The following is a 13,566-nucleotide window of genomic DNA, read 5'->3' as shown; positions in this document are numbered from 1 at the left end:
TTTATGAATTTATGTTCATCCACCCCCGCTGATAGAAGTGCTAAGCGATATTTACCAAGTGATAGCAATATTATAAGTATAATTCTAATCGTTTAACATCGTATTTCGAAATCATCCTACACCAGAACTTCACATTATTGATATTTAATTATGATATTACTATGAGTTACCCTTAGAATGGTAAAAAAGGATAGGTCTAACAAAACGTTATACCTTGCAATAAGCAGTTTATCTTTCAAACAAAATGCCGTTTTCCTTGGGAACCGAACGTTTGATTCAGTCCCAAATTCTTTCTTTCTATTTAAAATATAATATGGAAATCTGGCACTTATGCAATACTGCATGTTAACCACGTTTTTGGTTTTCAGTTTTGAGAATATTATTTTAGGGACACATTTATTTGATGATCAGTGTGCAGCACTTTTCTCAAACCATCTCCTTTTTATTGGCACTGGTTCAATAACCAATGTCATGGAAGTAATTATAATAACTGAAAGTTTTAAAGGTGTAATTCATCGGATTCTCCTTACTCCTTCCAACATGCATTTCAATTCTAGCGTTTACAATTCTCAATAAAAATTAATTTTGCAATGTCTATAAATAAAACTCAAGGACAAAGCCTCAAAGTTGTTGCACTTAATTTTCAATCACCTTGCTTTTCTCATGGCCAGTTGTATATTGATTGCTAACGGATTGGAAGTCCTGAAAACTCTACATTTACACACCTGTTAGAGGTCACGTCCAAAATGTTGTTTATGCAGAGGTTCTTCAAAATCTATGCTACAAGTACATTTACAAGTGTTCAGATATGCACTGCTTAAAACTAATATTTAATTATTTCATTAACAGAATAGATTACTAATTTCATGTTTATATGTACATTAAATAGTTAAAACCCAAGGAATTTAGCAGTTTTCAGGTATAAAGTAAGATATAAAATAATAATTGCAATTCTTACATCATATTTTGAAAAAGAAGGACTTAAAGATAAAAGAGTAAATTAGTAAAAGACTATTGGCGAGACTATAAAATAAAACACATGTACTGCTCCCAACTCATAAGGGATGTGGAAAAAGAAACCATTATGAATTAACGTTTCGTTTAATACAATAAGATAATTATGCATTGGGACGGAATATTCAAATATATCAAATACAACCTGGCAACGCTGGGTATTTCAGCAAGTTTACTAATAAAACCAATAAATATTTCTTAATAAACCATCGTATAAAAACATGAAAAATCAGCAGTTCATTCACCAAAATGCAATTACTGAAAGATCATGACGGAAATAATTTTAAATTGCAAGATATATTTATTGAATCAAAACTCCTAACGTCTCTGTAGACGTATGCACTAACGACTGTTGCATATTTACGCAACTGGTCCTGTAATAAATGATTAAGGGAGGCACCATACGAAGTGTTTTGAGCTAATAAACAAAACTGCAAAATGCATGTATTTAGCTCCACATTTATAGATAAAAAGCAAATAAAATATTAAAACTGACCTAGGTAAATTCTTTTGCCTGTGACAAAGTAAACTGTGTATTTTTCCAGACAAAATTAACATTTAATTTAAAAATCGAATAATTATTTCCTCATATTCATACGTGACACAGACAAAATATTAATAATGATGACAACGCTGATGCTGATGCTGATATTAAAGTTATGACTAAGTCAGAATAGTACCCAGAAAGAAATAGGACAAAACTTGATGTTTTTACTGAATGATGATTTCCATAATTATCAAATCCATTGAATATATGCTAAATAGTTTTATTGAAGCAACTAATTAAGCAAATTGTCAACAATAGAGGACGGCAATGAAAGCTGACAGCGATATATTAACAGAAAATAAAACTTATTCGATAGTACCCATATCAAAGCACAAAAATGTAATTTCTTCTAGATAGGTCTTTAGAAAATAAATTAACTAGATGTAGACAGATTTGTCGCAAAAGAATTTTCTTAAATTCATAGGATAGACTAATTTTCGATCTTTTCGCCGACAACAAATTTTACAATAATCAAAATTTTATTGCAAATCACATCACAGTATAACCTTAACATCTATTAAATGACCCGATAGACTGAAATTTATATTACTTATCCAGAGGGATTCACAACAAAACATTGCGCGTGGAAAATTAATAAATCACTATATGGTAAGTGCAAAATTTGGAATAAAATATCCATTACATATTTGATTCCAACATATGAAATGATTTTAAAAGCGCGTAAATCTGGAACAAAGTGGAGGAACAGAAAAAAGGTGGACAAGCCGATTAAGCAACTCGAGCGCAAAGAAATCGTGGGATAAGTACAAACAAACCGTGAAGGGTTGGAGTTGCTATTGTTCACACCATTTCGTGCTAGTAGTAATTGTGAGAGACCGAAAGCAGTGGTAAGTGAAATGAGGACGAACGAAGACGAAAAAACAAAGCAAGCCCTGTGCAATGTAGTGTTCAGGGACAGTGCCTGCAGTGGCAGTCAAAATTAGTAGAGAGAAAAGTCAGTTGAAAGGACATCTGAAACTGGGAAACAATTAGAATTTATTTACTGATAAAATACACATCTAACATGTTACCATCACCTGCGAGTTTAAAATGCGGGCAGGTACAGTTATGTACATTCTCAATAACTGCCATCTAGAATTTGGTCGACGAACCTGGAGGAACAATCAGGTGCACAACGTAGTAGAGATGGATTCCACAAGAAGATAGATGATATAAGCAAAGGGAAAGCCGAAAAGATTGGACATATGAAACAGAACTTAGTGAAAACATTGAGAGAACCCTTGGTAAAGAAGTAAAGAAAGAGAATAGAAGTTGAAAACAGATGGGAGAGATCGTGGAAGTTAGCAGTTGATCTGGAATAATAACTCGTATTCCCACTGGAAACAACAGATGAATGTCCAGACATAGCGATGTGGAGCAAAAATAAGAAGGCGGTGTTGATTGAGTTGACAGAAGTCGGGAAGACAACATCAATACTGTTGAGAAAATAAATGATAAATGGCACGTACATCTTATCGAAAGATGCGAAGAAAGTAGATGTGGACTTTTATTATATTGAAGTATGAGCTTGAGTTTTACAAATGTATTCATATATATATAAATACTGTATTTCACTGCCTGAAGAAAGGTTGTTAGGGAACAGTTTGAATGACATAATGTTTAAAGTTATCTGAATGGTCAGAAAACAATTGCAATTAATATAAGTATACACAATATGATACTCTATTTTTTTATTTTATTATCTTGGTTTTGTAAAAATATTATATGCATGTATATTAAGTGAAAGAGAGAGAGAGAGAGTGAGAGAAAGCAATAAAGATATATAGATATACTAGCAGAATCCTTGCATCGGCGTTTATATGGGAAATGAAAACCCTCAAGAAGCTATTGCTACAACGAGTGAACACTAATTATTTTATTCGATTTTGTTAAACTACGAATGGGTATTTATTGTATACTTAAATCATTAAATTATTGACTATTAATTACCATTTAAACGTAACTATTATTTTATAGTAAAGAAAAAAACTTTATTGCAACAATGTACTTACGTAGAGGAATTGTAAAGTAAAGCTTAGTATCTTCATATCAACGTACGATTACGAAAAGATAAGTTCTAGCAAGACGCGGTGACAACATTAAATCTCATTACTTTGGTAATTGACCGGTAACAAATCCTATTTGTAGTAGAAGAAAAGCTACTCCTAGTCCCGCGAGTAATTAAACAACAAATGAAAGAGAAACCAAGAATCAGATAAAATACAAAAGTTGTTGAATTCAGACGAAACTACAATTTTGTTTCTGCAACACGTATCACTAAATTTGACTGACATACGAAGCATAATTTTATGTAATTTCAGTTTATGGAGCACATTAATCAAATAGTGGAAAACTCACTTTACATTATACAAAATGTGTATATGTGTGTATATACAGGTTGGAACGATAAAAGTGTGGCTCTAGAAAAGACGACATGATTCCATTTCCGTTTGATATAAACCGGTTTTCTCTTTTAGTTGCAGGCCATCTACTAATTAGTTGTGTACAAATCCCAAGAGCGATTGAAAACTTATATCATGTTTGAAAGTGACTAGATCGGAGATGCGCCATTGCACAATTCATGCTCTTTACTGATCCAAGTTATAACAACAGGACCATTGCCATCATCCTCAAAATGAAAATCCAGATGGTTCAATACTTGAGGCCAGAGTTCAATGAAGTTTCCGGCTACTGTTATGGCCTTTGGTGTGATTACAAGTGAGGGTGACATTATGCCATCTCACATCTTCAGAGTCAGCTTGAAAGTCAACACCAAAGTGTACCTGGATGTGCTGAAGTGTGTGGCGATCCCCGGATCCAACCAAGCGATCCTCTGATGCAATCAAGTGATCATGGTCGTGGCAACGGGACTCAACGCCGGACTACAAATCCAAAGGGAGCCAGGCTAGGCTTCAGAAGGAGTACTACGACTTTGTACCCTTCTCTCACTGGCCCACCTCCTCCTCCGACCTGAACCCGATGGACTACTTCGTTTGGTCATACTTCGAGAACATAACAAACATGAGTTATGAAACTCACTATGTCTGTGTTTCTTCATATTTTCAAACTTTATCTCTATCAAAACTAAATATCACAGAGTGGCGCTATGGGCCTCGATTTCATTTTTATGAACCGTTCTTTTATTGGTCTTCAGCCGGTTAAAATAGGGATCAAAAAGGATAAAAATTGAAAACATAATTATACATCTTATACATTAATCTTAGTTGATTTTTACTCAGTTCATATGCGTGTCACGTTCGTAGAGTGGTAACATCACCGACTTTAAATGTTACAGTTTTGCTTTCGGTTTCGATTCTAGCTGATGGCACCCAAGTACTATATTTTACTTTCTCAATTACGACTTTATAATAATATATACGAAATCTGAACAAATTAAATATCATATTTAAGCGTATTTTACGACCAGGACAAACTGGACGGCCCCTCCGCTACTAAAAAAATATATTTTACTTACAACAAGCCTTGTCTCCACTTTGTTCCATCCTTCGCGGTTTCTCTATTTATTCTCGTTTTCCGTTCCTATCATTATTCAATGTGGATTACTCATTTTTTACGGCACATACATTGCTGTTATTGCAAATATTCATCACCAAAGATACTCTGAAAGTCAGTTTCCCTCTGCAAAGAGTGTTCAAGTTGCAAACGAGATAATTTTTGTATACCGACGTTGACTTACTATAAATTTTTCCAAACTTACGAAATAAATCTAAAAAATAAAACTGTGAATGCAAAATTTGACATTTAATATATATATATATATATGTGTGTGTGTGTGTGTGTGTGTGTGTAGGTGTGTGTGTATGTATGTGTGTATGTATTTGTGTATGTATGTGTGTATGTATGCATGTATGTATGTATGTATGCATGTATGTATGTATGTATGTATGTATGTATGTATGGTCAAGGTCTGATGCGGATGTGTGTTAAAAGCACACAGATGTCTTAGCGTCATACTGTGCTTCTCCCAGACAAATCAACCCCACGTGCTCGTTGTGGTCACTACCATGCAGACGGGGCTCTGATGAACGGTGAGTGTCCTGCGCTTTACAACTGGACGTACACTGCCTTTTGGGCCAAGGTTCTTTTAACCAAAGGCTAAGGATCAGGTAACCCTGACAGAAACCTCCAGAGGAGGTTAGGTCCTATCAGCTACGGTATATATGACCCACCGGCATGTGGAGTATGCTCTGGTACCCAGCAACCTAAGTCCCAGTTATGGATCAAATGGCGTGGTGGGTTGAGAGGGCTCCCGTAAACCGTGGTGAAGGAAACCTCTCTAGGAAAAGGAAAACCCTGATATAAAACCCGCGGCGACTGCTGCTTCCAAGGATGTTTACTTGCTCTTCTTTCTGGTTCAAGTTGCTGTTGTTTAGAAAGTGCGATTTTCTCGGTGCAAAGTCTTTCCTTACTATAAAAAGCTTCAAGTAGGGGCATTACTTGATATGCAATGGAATGCACACTTTGCAATCAGTGTGTATCTCGATAACAAAAAGGCTGGCTGTAGCTTGAGACGGCAAACGGACATTCAATGAGAACTTATGCAGATATGGGCGTGAATGGCAATAAAGGCTCTGGAACTTCCAGGGTCTGGCCTGGTAGGTGTTCAGGGCACCACAGCTTGAATCCAGTTATCAATGGATGTGCTGGACTATAGAAGGTTCATAGAGGTGACCGTCTGGCACGTGCTGCTAGTTGCGCTCATGTTTGCGTCATTTGAGCCAGATATATATTAAGTAATGGCAACACTCGAGAACAAGTTGCTGCCGTCATATATATATATATATATATATATATATATATATATATATATACACATATCTATCTATCTATCTATCTGTCTATATATATATAATGTTGTATTATAAACATTATTAATTGCATATGTGCATACATGTTTCAGTGGAATCTCAATTTAAAGATACAACCTCATCAGACCTAAATATAACCCCCTTTGTTGGTCTGATGAAGTGGTCTCTTTGACTTGAGATTCCACTGAAACATATTGTATGCACAAATGTAACCAATAATGTTTGTATAATAAACAGACTATATATATATATATATATATATATATATATATTAACAGAAGATGCATTATTCTTCGTATGAGCCTATAATACCGACGTGATTAAGTTTGCGTTTTGGATACTTCATTATTTATTTATATGTTTTTGAACAAGTATCCTCATGTTAGGTTGCCTTGAAAAATACTGTACAGTGAGATTAAAAACACTCATTTATGTCGCTTAATATGCATTCTAATGGGTAGCCAAAATTTGTTTGCACACACACACACACACACATATATATATATATATGTGTGTGTGTGTGTGTGTGTGTGTAAGAAAACATGTTGATTCAATTATATTTCACTTATACTAATTCTTTTTATTTCTGAAGCTCGATGTATGCATTCCAATTTTCAAGATATTGTTCATTTTACCATTTATTTCTTTTAACATGTTAAAATGTTCAATTCTGCGCCTCTGTTTCGTAGCGCAGAAACATTCATATAATTATGATGTGAATTTTTTAGTATTTTCCACCATGACTCATCAGAAGAATAAAAACTCATTAACTTTAAAAGAAAAGAAAAAGAATGTTGACATGATCCGAAAAGATCGGAAAGGTAGTTACAATTGTGTTTTATGGTATTTACGCCACCAAAGACGGCTGTATAATGCGTATACGTTAGTCAAAAACGCCTGTTCTTTCTTTTATCAGTTTTTTTTGTCGTTTATTGAACTTATTGGAAGCATTCCGATACAAAACATATCTAATAGCACTGCCAGTTACATTAAGTAAATTTGTGTGAAATTTCAAAAATAATGGCCCAGCCGTTAAGAAGTTCAAAGGAACAAACTCTCACGCACAAGGACAATTTCTTATATGATAGTATATAGACAGAGATAATTTAGCACTTTGAAAGGATGATCCATTCTAATCCAATGTTTCAATATTTGTTTAGTCAATACTGTAATAGAAATATTTTTATATTATTCAGTGTAACGTCCTTTTTATTTAATATTCCTTATTTTGGCCTAGTTCACAACGTAACTTGCTGATTATATTCCAGGAAACTTAGCCCAGTTTTAAACTGTTGCATAATTAAATTTACTCTTCATTAATAAAGGAAGTCTCGTTATTAAATTATATTTTAACATTTAATTTGATCCAAAACTTTTATTCAATCACATAATATTATTCCACCATATAAGTTTCTTTTATCCAATTAACTCTAGCCTTAAGCCTAACCTATCATATTAAACATTTAAACTCATACATATATACACATACACGCATGATAAATCTACATAAGCAAGTCTTATATATTGAGTAAAAATAATAATTGTATAACAGCGGGACTTTCCGACACTTCTACATGGGAAGTTCGTATAGATCTAATACCATTTACAAAGAAAAAAAGGTCCTTTCCTCCCCAATTTTACCATGAAATCTGACATGCTGTAACATTTGAATCTGAATTTTAAAGAAGTCGCGTGACGTACTTCACTTAAAATCACGAAACAACAAGATCATGTAAGTAATGATTTCACGTATTTTTAGCTTTGGATATTTGCATGTAATAAATGTACAGCACTCTGACAGTTTAGAAGCCGAGAGACGCCTAAACCGCATTTATATCTGCGAAACTAGGAACATTTATAGGCTTTTCATTTGAATGTACGAAATCCATGCCTTACAGAAATATAATTACTTTCGCGCTATTATTAGCTTCGTTAACTAGATACGGCAATAATTTCTCATATACACACACTGTGCATTAGCAACCGAATTAATAGGCAATAAGAATATGTTATAACTGTTCTGCATTTAATATTATACTAAAGCTGCGTAAATCACTGTTTCTTAGACTTTATTTTTTTCTACGTGTTTAAAACACACAAAATACTTCATGAAATATTCGTACCTTGCAATTAACGTATATTTTAAGGAACTATAAATGTAATGGTTTTAATTCGTCGTAATTTACAACTATCTAATTAAGTAACTAATCCTTTATTAATTTTCCATCAGTTTCAACATCTCTTATTAGATGTAGTTTTACACTTTTTGTTTTTTCATTAGACACGACCTTCATACCCCGCTTTCTACGTTTATTCCAAGTCGCAGTTAATTAAAAAAGGGACTAAAATATTTTGAATTATACACAATAGGGTATATCACTACAGTACTATTTTCTTATGAAATTGATATGAAGACAGAGACAGAGATAACAAAAAGAAAATAAAGGGATGTATAACAATCTTATTACGGTGATTTGTAATTACATGTTATTCTTTTTTTTTTAGATGAAATGGTTTTGCAAATACAGTTTTACTGATTTTAAACAATTGAAACGGAGTTCAAGAAGTCTAAGTTATTCTCTTTCTCCGTATTTATATATATATATATATATATATATATATATATATATAAAATAAAAATTTCAATTGAATTTACCAAAATGATCCAAAATGGTAACATTAAAGTATATTATAAATATTAAAGAATTAGTATTTATAAAGTTACCTCAGCCAGATGTAAAAGCTCGATAAAACCAAATAGGAGATAGAGCTTTCCTTGTACACATTTTTGTGAATTTTTCCATGGCTTCCTGCATTTGGATTATTATGGACCATCTTCTTCCAATTACGGAATTTCCTTGGATTTTACTTATGCAAATGGAAATTCATTTAACTTTCTTGAATTTATATATTTGGATTTTACCGTCACTGGATTATTTATCTTCCACCAGACTATCCATTCATGTGTAATCATCTTTTTCTTCACCATATTCCCTCTGCTTCACTTTCTTGTTTTCAAGTATGGTCTTTGACTTACTTGTTGTTTCATCAAATACTTTTGCATGCTAAATCCGATCCCGCATTTTGATAATTCCTACCCTCTGATGAGAAGGAAAGTATTTCTTCCAAACTCCGCAGATTAAGGGCTATCCACTTATCTAGTGTTTCCTTTTCAGATTAAATATGTTTTTAACTCATTTCAAAGTGTTTTTAACATGTTTTATTAACTGTTTGCTCGTATATATATATAAAATTATATATAATCATATATATATATGAATATATAATTATTATTTTACTATAATAATTAAATACCTACAGACACTAGTGTTTCATCCTTTTCGGAATCTTCAGTGCAGGGTGTTACGATTAACACCAGACGACAAATTCGAATCCGGCAACACCAGCCATCTCTGGCTCGATTAGCAAAGACCATATCAAATCGCCTCCCATTAACCGCGAAAAATAACGTTGAATTTAAACATTTTAATTTTAAATGTTCTTTACGTCAGTCATAGTGATCTAATCGTTATACGATGATCTATGCATGAGCTAAATTGACCGACTTAATTCAACTGAAAGTGCTCAACGATAAGAAACGAGTTTCTTAAAGGGGATGATATAATTATTGTTTACTATAATAATTAAACACCTACAGACACTAGATTCGAACCCAGCCACACACACACACACACACACACACACACACACACACACACACACATATATATATATATATATATATATATATATATATATATATATATATATATATACATATTATGATTTCTTTTCGTTACCTGCACTTGATCTTGATATCATATGTATATATATATATATATATATATATATATATATATATATATATATATATATATATATATATATATATATATATAGGTTATATTACACAAATAAACATGCTTTATCGCTTCGTGGCTAAACCTAAATAGAATCAAAACTGGGATCACAATGGATGGCGTCCAGTCTAATAGTAAGCTAAAGATTTTTGTACTGAGCGAAATGATAACTGTATTATACACACACACACACACACACACACACACACACATATATATAAGTATACATATATACATATATATATGTATATATATTTATTTATATAAATATATGCGTATTTTCTTACCTACTCTTCTTACGCATAGTTAAGTTTATTTCACACTTAAAACCATATATATTCCTTCAAATTACTGATCATTTGTGATTTTGCAAACTTTTAGATTCAATCTTAAAGAAAACGACTCAAGAGTTCAGTGAAACATTTTAATAATGGTACTTAAGTTTCAGATCCGCCTTTTGCATTTTAGCCAGTATATATATATATATATATATATATATATATATATATATATATATATATATATATATACTAGCAAAAGTACTCGTCGTTGACTGGGTTCAAAAACAGCCTACAGAAAATGGACTCTGATTTATGAAACTAGGATAGTATATGAAAAGAAGGGTTGTAAAGAGATAGCTTCGAATTTTGGGATATCAAAACCAAAGCAAAACATGATGAAAGTAAAAATAAAATAGATACCCCCATAATTTATTATACCATACCTGTTCACACTGAAATACGTATCACAATATTCTGCGGATCTATATTTAAAAACCTTGTGAAACTTTGTGACATATTTCCATTCTATGGAGGTCAAGCGCGAACGAACACCCCATAATTTTATTATACCATATTTCATCAAACTGATACATACTTATCAAAGTATACTTACGCAGATAAATATGAAAAGTCTTTATTAAAGTTTGTGCCTATTTCCATTCTAGTGAGGCCGGGCGCGAACGCAGACCCCACAAATTTAATATACCATCCTTATTTAAGTTAAAACATACTTATCAAAGTATTATTATGTACATCTATATCAAAAACCTTTGTAAACATTTTCTTATTTCCATTTTACATTTTTTTATTTCCATACTTTGTGGACCAGGCGCGAACGCAGACCCCACAATTTTAATAAACCACCGTTCTGCCTGATCACACATACCCATTCCTGTGTCTCGATACATCTTATATCTTATATCATTATATGAGATGAGTTTTCTCTAATAGTCAACCATATAGGAGCCTATTCGTGACCAAACACACACCCATACACATACACAGACTTCAGCTTTATATATATGTATATATATATATATATATATATATATATATATATATATATATATATATATATACTGGCTAAAATGGAAAAGGCGGATATATATATATACACACACACAGTGTGACAAAAAAAACGGGCCCAACTCTAATTAGACCTCGTTTCTTAGTGTTTTGTCCGAATGAAATGAAACGTTGGTCATAATAAGTTTATTATATTCAAAACATCACATCAAAACACAAGGTTCTTTGGCCTTTTTTTTCTCTGTTCTACAGCATATGTTCTAGATGGCCTCCATTTAGCTTCTTTTTTTGGGGGGTCACCCTGTATATATATATATATATATATATATATATATATATATATGTATATATATGTATTGGGGACGCACCCCTACTACTGGGAATAATAAACTATTCCATGGTATCACTTCCGTCCATGACGTCGCTTGCAGTTAATAAGAACCGGCTTACCGAGAGAGTCAGAGACAGACACGCGAAGAGTATGATCGTCACGACTTGTCCAGCATTGAGCAAAAGTATATACAACACACACATATATATATATATATATATATATATATATATATATATATATATATATATATATATATATATAAGAGTAGAATGGATATAACATATGAATTATTACATGTTTATTATTTTACAATGATCATTTTTGCACTAGTGAATCCAAGCTTCTCAAGGCTGAAGTCAACTGCGAATCAAGATAAATAAGATTGTCAGCTGAACAGTGAACTAGTACTATACACCTCGATACCGGTGGTTGTAATTAGACATAATTTGATTAGTGAAGAAGATGGTTTAACAAGAATTTATTAACATTGAACTTGAAAACAACTATATTGTAGTCAGCTGGAAAGCAGCTTCATGATATTGTGTTCTACAGACGGGTCGTTCTTGAAAGAGAAATATTACTCATGGAAGTTCTTTTAAGTTGTGTGCATATAAAGAGTGAAAAGACATTAATTTACTTTGGTTGTAGCCAGACGAGATTTTATTGTGAATCTTTTGCAGAGGAAAAAAGTTGAGGCTCAGTCGAGCATCTTTTATGAAAAGAACGATAGAATAGTGAAGCTGGGGAGAAGAATAGGATTTTCTCGCAAGAAATTTTAGTGAAAGGTATAGTAATATTAATCCATTTTGTAGGCGTTTTTGGCCATTAAAATGTGGAGGATTGTGTCAGGAATTAGACTGTAAAACGGATTTGATGTTGTCTGTAATTTTAAGTCAGTCTTAAAAGTTTATCGAACATGGTGCTTTCCTAATGAGTGAGCCATTCATTTGAGTTGGGACACGGTGAATATCTCAGCGTTGGTGATCAAATAGTTTTAGATGTATTAAAGATAACCAGATCTTTTCCCTATTGCATCAATAAAAGGGTTAAGGTCAGAATTGATCCCTGAGATTCACCGTATAAATATTATGTGCTTTAGCTACTTGCCCATTGTCTTCACTTATAAACCTATCAAAGGGAATGAATTTGATTGTTGGGAGGACATTGTCACCTATTTTATAGCTAGCAAGCTTGTAAATATGGTACACTCTATCCAGTGCCTTTGATATATAAAGAACTATTGCTCTAGAGATGAACCTCCCATCAATAGATTAATGATTCTGTCTGATATTACAGGATGCACATTACTTGTTAATCTTACAAGTTGACCCCCATTTTGCTTGTAACTCAATAAGCTGATTTAGCTGAACTGATAAGCAACTTCTTGATTACAACAGATGAAAATTAGGATACTAATAGGTCTATACTGAGACACAGAATACAATTCTCTGCTATTTCTAAATACTGAGCACACTGATTAAGTTTTCCAAGAGGATAGGAAGCATTTTTCCTTCAAGCAACGATTTGACAACTTTGTAAATATAGGAGGAGCCAGGTTCAGTTGACACTTTTTAAGTGACATGGTTGCAATATTGTCAAAAGTTGTTTTGCTTGCACCAATGAGTTTGATAACTTAAAGATCTACCGAACCAAGTCTCTACTTAGTCCTTCTAGA

The sequence above is a fragment of the Euprymna scolopes genome, chromosome 29 (assembly GCF_053919585.1).
Source record: "Euprymna scolopes isolate OS-2025 chromosome 29, ASM5391958v1, whole genome shotgun sequence".
In the NCBI taxonomy this organism is placed as follows: domain Eukaryota; kingdom Metazoa; phylum Mollusca; class Cephalopoda; order Sepiida; family Sepiolidae; genus Euprymna; species Euprymna scolopes.
This window is presented reverse-complemented; position numbering follows the sequence as displayed.